General features: G+C 38.0%; 1 protein-coding gene across 2 annotated transcripts in view; it reads right to left on the bottom strand.

Annotated features, from left to right (window-relative positions):
- LOC146475149 (tyrosinase-like) overlaps nt 1-9,996 on the bottom strand; it is a 61,118-nt gene that overhangs the window by 14,319 nt on the left and 36,803 nt on the right. The window lies entirely within an intron of this gene.

Consider the following 9,996-nt stretch of genomic DNA (forward strand, 5'->3'; position numbering starts at 1 on the left):
CTGCGACGCGAGTAAGGCTTGCGAATTCTTGGTTGTATTTTATATGCATGTTCGCTTCGCGGGTTTAGCACGATGCAGACTGTTTGCATGCAGGACCAGTGCATGCAATGGCGTCTTTTTCTCGCAGGCTAGAAAACTGCAGCAGCTTTTGATAGCTTACAAGAAAGCTTTACCGAGATGGGGTTGAAAATGACGTACAACACAACTTACCTTTGTGTTTTAAAGTCTTCCCGTTTCAGTCAAACCGATTCCTTTCGCAGTGACTTTGCAGCCAGCAACGCTCTGATAATTTTGAATTATGATGAGGGTAATCTTTAATGAGGAATGCCAACGTCACAATAAGTGGGTTACAGAAGGGTCCTCTAGAAAATTACCAAGAACAAATAAAAACCTTATCATAGAAACAAGAAATCAAAAAAAAATATACGCAAAAGTTAAAAGTAGAACTAAAAGGATCATAAAATGGCTTTTGACAGTCCACGTTTAAAAGAAGTCAGTGACTCTGCTTCCCTTATCGCGGGGTCTAATCTGTTCCAGATTACTGAACAAAAAATTAATTGATGACCAGTGACCCCATTTTCTATTGGTGCGCGTACGAAAATTACTGAACAGCTAGCATGTCTAAATTATTCATTGTTCTACAGACCTCCGTGTATGCCAATTCCAAGAAAACTAAGATGGGTGGATCGGGTTTTCGAAGAGCTCTGAAAAAAGCTCCGATCCGTGACATTTTCTTTTTTCATGTTCATCGCAAGATTTGGTTCGCAGGTGCAGTGAACCAGCTGACGCAACGCGATCAGTTTAATAGTTCGCGGCTTCTCTGTACCATAGACCATATTCGTATTCTCGGTATTGAACTGGATCGAGCTTGCAATGGAGGCTCATGCGGGGGAATATATTAGAAACTATTTGCATGTGAAAAGATTTCCCCGCATAAGCCTCGTGTGCAAGCTAGTTCCAGTTCAATACCGAGAATACGAATACGGTCTATTGAGTGATTCTCTTGAATGGGCATCGTGTCAGTCATGACAACCATTGTTATTCATTTCCTGGACTTAAAACAATAGCCCACTCGCCCAAAGTGCGCCATTTTCAAACTCAGGAGCTACAAGCTGTTTTGGCAGTTTTTAAGTCGAAAAGAACGGTGGTGCTCGTTGACCGATTTTGAAAATTAAAACGGATTCTGTTCTAGAAAGGCCCCATCTTTCTTTTAGCGCGCGTGAAAATATGAAAGCTGGTAAAAATGTTCAGACAATCGCCGTCAAAAGTGGCATCCATACTGAAAACGATCGAATTTTTCGAATTTTCAAGTTTAAAAAAACAGTCTTTATACTTCCTTTATTCCTTCGTTTAAGGCTTAACTGAAGCGTTCATACATCATTGCTTTCCGAAAAGCCGTGCGTGAAAGTTACAACAATTACAACTTCTGAAAAACAGAAAAGCATGTTTTACTAGCCCTACTTGACCAATTTGGGCTCTTTCTCTTCTAATACTGGGCTATTCAAAGCGCGCTCGCATTCAAATTTGCCGCTTCGATGACTATGAATAATTAATGATGTCCAGGCATTCTGTGCGATGCTCTAGTAACTTCTGTGCGATGCTCTAGTAACGGGGGAAAATCAATTATCAGTAAGACAGGTGTAACTGGTTTGGATTACAAGTCAAGCCTAGCTGGAAAGAACGCCTTAAAATCAATAAAGTTGCCAAGTTTGAGAGTGATATATTGAAAACTAAGAGGATATACATCCGCAAAGTCGCGAGATTTTACACGCAGTTTATGGTGGGGGCAAGTTTGTGCCCCTACCATACAAACATCTGTAAAATTTCGCGACTTTGCAGAGCTATATTTTCGCTTTCTTCAGACATACCCCTTTCAAACTTGGCAAGTCTACTAATTTTAAGGCGCTCTTTCCAGTATTGTCAATGGATTTTCGCTGACTGGTCCTTATAAAAGGTTGCAAAAAAAAAGAGGGGTTAAGGTTCTATTGTTGCCTTGTAAGCTTATGTTAATAGCGGAGCTCCCGCGCACGCCGCAAGGCGCGCGCGAGCGGAGCCCCATAGCTAAGAGATTTTGGTAAACCCATCAGTGGGAGAAATTTTGGTTTGGTCATGACGTCACTTCCGTCCGTCCGGCCGACCGACCGACCGACCGACCGTACGTTCGCTACTCCATGTATGCCACCTTTAAATGAGACACTTAAACCCTGTGCTGCAGCCCGCTTTTTTACGGCGGGAAGTTCCATCACCAACTGCGTTTTAGAAAAAAAATAATAATAATAATAATAAGGATAATTTTGACACAATACAAAGTCAATTTTTGTGACCAACGGAGGGAGAAAGAGCAATACGACTAGCGGCGAGAGAAACAAATTGGCCGGCACATCATCAGAATCTTGAAGTGAAATCATTTTACTCCGATCCGGCGCGACAAAACGTTGGATTTTTCCTCTTGAAGTGAAACGTTTCGCACACTTAACGTTGTAAAAGGAACTAAAAAAGGTTGGAAATGGAATAAAAGGACTGGTTATTCTGAGAAGAGGTGAGCATATTCATGTGATTTTGTTGACAAAACTTTGCTGGATTGCTATCGTGCACGATCTTGTTTTCTTGCAGTGTTGACACGCCGTTTAGTTTAAACTTAAGCTTAATATTGCTAAACTCAGAGCAGTCTTTGTGAGCTCATTTTTTTTTCGGTCCATGTTCATTATTTCCCTTGGAGTTTTATTTCCTAATCTCCTCCAAATTTTACCTTTCAACAGCGGGAGAAAGAGTAAGACGACTCGTGGCGGGAATTTACATGAAGGGGGCATTGATCATAAACAGCAGGCGCCGTGAGTCTTGAAGGGAAGACCTTAGAAAGTGGAACGGTGGAAAGGCAGAAAATCACCCCAAATCCTAGAACACGGAACGGGTGAGGGTTAGGTTCAAGGTTATAGTTTATTTGGGGTGATTTCCGACGTTCCAGGTTTTAGGATTTGGAGTGATTTTCCACCATTCCGCCCTTCCACCGTTCCGGCTTTTAGCGTCTCCGATCTTGAAGTGAAGCATTTTACTCCGATCCGGCGCAACGAGACGTTGGATTTTTCCTCTTGAAGTGAAACGTTTCGCTCACTTAACGCTGTAAAACGAACGAAAAAATCAGCAATGGAATAAAAGGACTGGTTATTCTCAGAAGAGGCAAGTACATGTATATTCATGTGATTTTGTAGACAAAACTTTGCTGGTTTGCGGCTGTTTTGCAATAAATTGATTTCTTGCAGTGTTGACACGCAGTTAATACTGCTAAGTTCAGAGTAGTCCTTTGAGCTCATTTTTTTCGGTTCCTGTTCATTATTTCGATCCCTTGGCATTTTATTTTCTAATCTGGTCCAATTTTTCCTTCCAACAGCGGGAAAAAGAGCAAGGCGAATAGCGGCGGAAAAGTACTCTTTTAGTGGCGGCACATCATAAACAGCAGATCTGAAACAGAAATCATTTTACTCTGATCAATCGGCGAAGAAACGTTGGATTTTTCCTCTTGAAGTGAAACTTTTTGCTCACTTAACGCTGTAAAACGAACGAAAAAATCAGCAATGGAATAAAAGGACTGGTTATTTCCAAAGAGGCGAGTATATTTAAGCTTAAGTCTTATATTTGATTTTGTTGACAAAACTTTGCTGACTTTTGCAAGATATTTTTTTGCAGTGTTTACACTGCAACTTGTTTGACTTAAGCTACTGCTAACTTCAGAAAAGTCTCTCGAGCTCATTTTTTCGGCCCATGTTCGTTATTTCCCTTGGAGGTTTATTTTCTAATCTCATTCCTTTTTGCTTCATGTAAGAAAATTTGGTTCACAGGTATAATTTTTAGTCAGTGAAACAGACGTCTCGTAACACTTTTTTATCGACTTAGGCCCAGTTCAGACGCCGAACTTTTCATGAGCCGGACTTAATTCCAATTAAGGTCGGCCCAAATCACGAAAATCCCGCCTTTTGATTCAGACGCTGAACTTAATTAGGCGAACTTAATTTACTTGCAGCAAAACCAATCGAAAGGTCAGCGTCTTTTCTATTTTTATTTTCAATTTTTTTATTTGAAATACGTTATAATAATTTATGCATTAGGTTCGACTCATGAAAAGTTCGGCGTCTGAATCAAAGCCGTTCCAAAGCCGAAATTCCCGGCTGAGCCAGGCGGGAAGAACGGCTGAGCCGTTCCAAATTGAAACAGCCGTTCTCAACTGATTCAGACGCCGAACTTTTCATGTACCTGATTCAAGGTATTAGGTTCGGCTCATGAAAAGTTCGGCGTCTGAACCGGGCCTTAGCTAGGATAAGCTAAGTACTGACAAGTTTTTCTCGCATATATTTCTAATTTTTGCATTTATTTCTGACAATATTCACAGAGAACAAACACAAATACTTTAAAGGATAGGATATTTCTTTTCAAAAAACGTTGAAAGCGAATGTAAAATTAGTCAATAGTGTGACCTCATTTTCATCATAACATCAAGCGTACACAAAATTTGTTCGCTTGTTTGTACAAATTTTTGAAGATCGTCGTTTAGTTTATCTCTGTTCTGATTGTTATGAATTATCACAGTTTTTTTTTCCATTTATTACTCCAGGGTAAATGTATATTTTAAGTCTGTTTCATGGTTATGGTAGCCTTTTTCTCTTAGGTTTATGTACAGCTTTTTGTTGATAAACAACATTTGCCTAAGACAGTGACAGTTCGCCTCGATCATCTGTAAAACTAAAAAGAATAATAACAACAAAAAAATACTTTGAACGCCATGCACAGAGGGTGTAACCTTTACTAGTGGGTTTAGATCTTGTGTTTTAATAGCTGTAGCAAAAAATAATTGATGTACAGTTGTAAGCTTTTTATTTATCATCACAGATCATGACAGATGTGGAGAAAACACAGTATGGCTCATGAATCACTTCAGTTGTGAATGGAAGTTCTAGTTGAGGAAATTCATAAACTTGTAAATTATCCATTCTTGTGTGAAAGTTTCTGACTGTGCACTTTTCCCATCAAGGGATAGATCCAGTTGTGTATTAAATTTTTTACCTTTTGAGAAATGTTGATGTGATGGCAGGAGCCAAATTGAATGGGCACTCGCTGAGCATATAAAATTTTTCTTCAGCAGTAAAGATTTTAATTAGTTGGCCTGATGTAGGGCTATTGCTCTAGCATGTTGTGTACAACAGAGATTGGCCACTGGATGTCTGGGCCTGCAATACCTGTGTTTATAAGCAACAGTCAGCACTGTCACTCAATCATTCTTATAACTATTGAATTGATAGAGGCTACAGAAATATGCTGAACAAGGGGCATTCCCTGTATACTTTACAGTGCAACGAACTCAACTGGGGCCACCCAACATTGATCAGCCAATCACAGGTCACGTTCACAACAAAGGAGTCTGGCTTTGGTAGTTGGTAAACCAATCAAAAACGAGAACATTTCTTTAAATTTCAAAGTGTCGGTTTTATCGGTGGCCCCGGTTGAGTTTGTTGCACTGTAAGACAAAACCTCGCCTTACCTTTAGTTATATATATATTTTTTACAAAGCCTGAATATCAGCTGTTTCCCATCTCTCACCAATCATCTAGAGAGATTAGAGACTGATATTCAGGCCATGTTCAATGCAACCAGACCCTTTTGATAACTGTAATTTAACAGACAAAAGGTGAAACTTCTTATCAGCCATCTCTTTTAATTGAAAGAAAAATTTAAAACTTGGTAGTGGGTAATGAATTATGAAATATGTACAGTTATTTATTTTTACAGTGCAATCTCAGTTATTTGAACTCTCAATGTTTTTCAGCACTCCCAATTCTTTGAACAGATAGTTGTTAATTCTCTTGGATTTGCTTCAGTCGGTTTTTTGCCTCCTATTTTTTGAACAAAATTTATTTTCCCTGGGAAGTTAAAAAAAATTGGTACTTCCACTGCAGTGATTGCCACAACATTATTATGAAAATGGTAATATGCCAAGTAAATTGTTTTCTTTTACTTTGTTTTGATTATCTAATAATAACTGTTACTTTTCATGGGTTTTGTGACATCAGTAACCAGTGCTACAGTTTTCTACACCTTATCACATAGTCTGGTATAACTTTTTCAGTAACATAAGGAAAAACACTAAATAATATTATTTTCCTTTTCCATTCTGTACAGGGTTTATGTAAAATCTTTATTTATATAGAAATAGTTTAATCCACTGATTGTTTTGGAGGAAAAAGTGATAAAATGCTTTTAATTTGCAATATTTCAAGCAAAGTATAATGTTGAACATCATTTTGTGAAATCAGAAGAGGACTATTGCTATACATCAACTCTCTTTAGGCACTCTTGTTCCTTCATTTTTTTCTCTCGGAAAAACAGGATGATGAAAATTAAAGTAAGGAATATTTTTAATTTTAGAAAATGCTTATTAAAATTAATGATACATGGTTGGTATTTTGCTGTGTAAAAATGAATGGTACTTCTCAGATGAGGTGCTATCCATAAACTGGAGTGATGAGGCTGCAGGAGTGTAGTGTTTAGCAGTCTAATGACTTCTTAAATTGGGATTTTCCTTGTAAGGACAAAGGGTTAATGAGTTGGAGCAAGGCCTGTTCCTTAATTGAGAAACCAGAGAATAAAACCTGCAGTGTAAATTTTTGTGGTGGAAGGAAACTGCTTAGTTTTCTTTTCAGTATTACCTCAGTTAGGAAATGTGGTCCATGAAAGGTAAAGAAAAACTCTTTGACCTTGGCAGGATTAAAACCTATGACCCCAGGATTTTGTTGATCACTGATGGACCAAAATTAATCTCTTCACTAGGGTAATGCAAAATTTAAGTGGTTTCCTTCCCAAACAGAAATTTAAACTCCAAGGATAATTCTCTGATTTCTCAGTTGTATAGTCAGTACCGCACAGCACAAAATTTCATTATCCCTTAACCCTAAAGCAAAACAACATTTTCTCCAGATCCAAGACTACAAACTCAATGTCCATGTATGATATACCATTTTAAAGCTACTCATTAGTGTATTTCATAACTGGCATAATTATGAATAAGAAAAGTTATGGCTTTGAGATAAATGGCCTTAAAATGCAAAAATTTAAAACTTCAAAAACGCCCCAATCCTTGTGTATATTAGGTATACCCCTAAACTATAGCTTATTTTGCAGGTCTTAACATCTTCATTTATGTGAGAGATGTCTTAAGACCCACATTACTTCTAGGGGGAAAAAATTGAAAAGTTATAGGGGTGGTCAACTATATCACATATGGGAGGGGGTTAAGTTTTTATCCTTTTAACGAGTAGATCTTCACAAGACCATCTTGGTGTCAAAAATTCATAGAAATCTGTCAAATACTGACAGAGGTATGGCATTATGTGCCAAATGGCACTCTTAGGGATTAAAGGGTTAATTGTTGTGTTATTTCCAACTTTACTCCAAGTTAACTCTCATGTAGCAAAGTGTAGAAAAACTGCTGGGGATAACCGGCTCCCATAACTGCCTGATGGATTTTTTTTGGTAAAGTTTTTGACAGGGACAGTTGAGGATTTGTACACAATTGTTATTTGATTCTATGTCAAACAATTTACTAACTTAATTTAAAACCAGGTACAAATGACTAGGGACTGAATTTTTTTTTTTCCGTTGTATAATTAGATTTATGACATTTATTGCATTCAACATAGAAAGAACGCACTCCTTTCACAGCTTGGAGTTGAGATTGTATGGGAGAACCAAAGTTGATTGCATGAATGAAAGGATATTGGGAAGTATATCTGGCACCCCCCGTAGATAAATTTTTGCAGGGGCAGATGACATCATCACCAAATTGGCAAAGGAGAGAACCTACGCTAGGATCAAGGTCATCAAACGTACTCTCTGATCCAGTTTTGATAATTACTAGTTTCGATATATACAAAGTAGCAAAAGGCATTCACAAGTAATATTGTTGTTTTGACTTTACAATATCAAGAATAAGAGGCAGCCAATTACTGCAATGGTTTCTCTGAACAAAACGGTATCACTTTGCACTCTCAAAACAAAGGAACTAATGTGATTGACAGGAAGTTATGAAAGATTCATGTTTTCCTATCCCTACCGAAACAAATGCATTACTACATTCTTAGATTAAGTTAAGAGCAAGAAAGACATCTTGACTCTCTTGTAAATCAATATCAGTTGCATGGAACTGAGCACTTAGTCTGAGTTTATACAAAAACCAAAATAAACAACTTAAGTGTACAAGAATAGTTATCAACCTGGGAATAACAGAAATTTTTAAAAATGAGCTTTTCAATCTAATTTATTGAATTAATGAGCTACAAGCTCAGTTAGAAAATATAAAAATGGCACAAAGCTAATTTGACTTGAAGAAATATCTCTCCTGTAAGCAAACATCTCCAATGAGCATCTCCCTCAAACAGAACCTAAACATAAAAAAAAACATTCAATTTGACGCGAAAAAGATGAAATTTTAAATATTTTGTAAATCCCTATAACTTATAATGACTCACGCTACGCTCCGTGGGGAGGATCGTTGCGTGATGACCGTAATAACGGCTGCGAAGGAGACTAGCTATAGATAACAAGGACTGGAACCAGATTTCAGAGCCCAGTGCTTTTCGCGAAAACGTGGGTTTGGTGGGGGTGCCCATTCTCGCGGGCTCACAAACCTGGGGCGCTTTCCATTCAACAAAAAAAACCGGTTCAAGATTTCGGAATTTCTGCTGGTCAAATGGAACGGGTCCCTTAACTTGTGAATCACGTGAGGAGGCTTACAGTCAACCCAGGTCACGCGTGAACGATATTTTTGAAATTTGAACGGAGTTTAGAAATTTACATGTCAGTTTAATTTGAAAATCGCCAACGAGATTTCAGAGTTCCCGTATAAATTTCCCTAGCTTACTGACGGTATAAAGCTATGAATTTTTCTTTACATTGCAAAATTTTTTTATTTAAAGAATAACAATTGTTTCCCTAGTATTTTGAATCTTTTTTTCAGTTAATGCGTCTTTTTCGGAACGATTTCCAGAGAAATGTCCAACATTCCATTCACACGTCGGACATTACAAAGAGAAATTCGAATGTTCATTTCATTCTTGGAAATACTGTTTACGCGTGACCTGGATTGAATGTAAACCTACCGTTGCTGGTCGTAGGTAAGTGACATTCGTGTTTTAAGAAAACGTCGAAAATCTCAGACAAAAAACCACAAGTAGAACATTGATACACTTCCGTAGCCATTTTGTTTGCGGCTCTTTCGGCTTACGTGACGTTCGCCCTCGGCCGGGGAGACTAAATCCGACACTCATCGCGAATGGAACACAGAAAATTCGGTAATTCCGGAAATTTCGGAAAGAAGGGTAAGCTCAAAAGGTAGTCCTAAATTTTCGGAAATTCTTTCCGGAACTTTTCCCGTTCCATTGGATTTCTGACCGGAAATCTCGGAAATTTTGACTGAATGGAAAGCGCCCCTGGTTCCAGGAATCTCATCTCCATTCAAAAACGCGCGTGGGCTCTCAGAGGACGAGATTGGGGTACAAGCGCAAAGATCAACCAATCACCAACCCTTGCTCGGTGAAAGGAAAATTAAGAAAAAATGCCCTCTGTTACAACAAATCAGGAGCCGATGATCATGGGCTCCTGGTATTACATTGTTGATGAGGAGTTTGCTGCATATGCATTAAAAATATATATATAACTTTAGAAAGGATCGATGAGGAACTATGTCCATACGATAAGCCGAGATTTCTATAAATGCTAGCAAAAAAAATTGGAGCTCCGCTTTTAGGCTTGGCTAAATATATATATTATACAATTGGCTTTAATATGCAAATTGTCAAGTTTACCAAACACAAATATGAATTTCAATTACCAAAAGCAGAATAATTCGTAAAAGCTTCTCCAGCCAGAAAGTTGATTCAAATATACAATACATATGCTTTTAGAAGTAAAACAACTTTCGGTTTGCTATGGCTGTGTTTTTGTAGGTGATAA

The sequence above is a fragment of the Pavona decussata genome, unplaced genomic scaffold, assembly GCF_977016875.1.
Source record: "Pavona decussata unplaced genomic scaffold, jaPavDecu1.1 SCAFFOLD_85, whole genome shotgun sequence".
Classification (NCBI taxonomy): domain Eukaryota; kingdom Metazoa; phylum Cnidaria; class Anthozoa; order Scleractinia; family Agariciidae; genus Pavona; species Pavona decussata.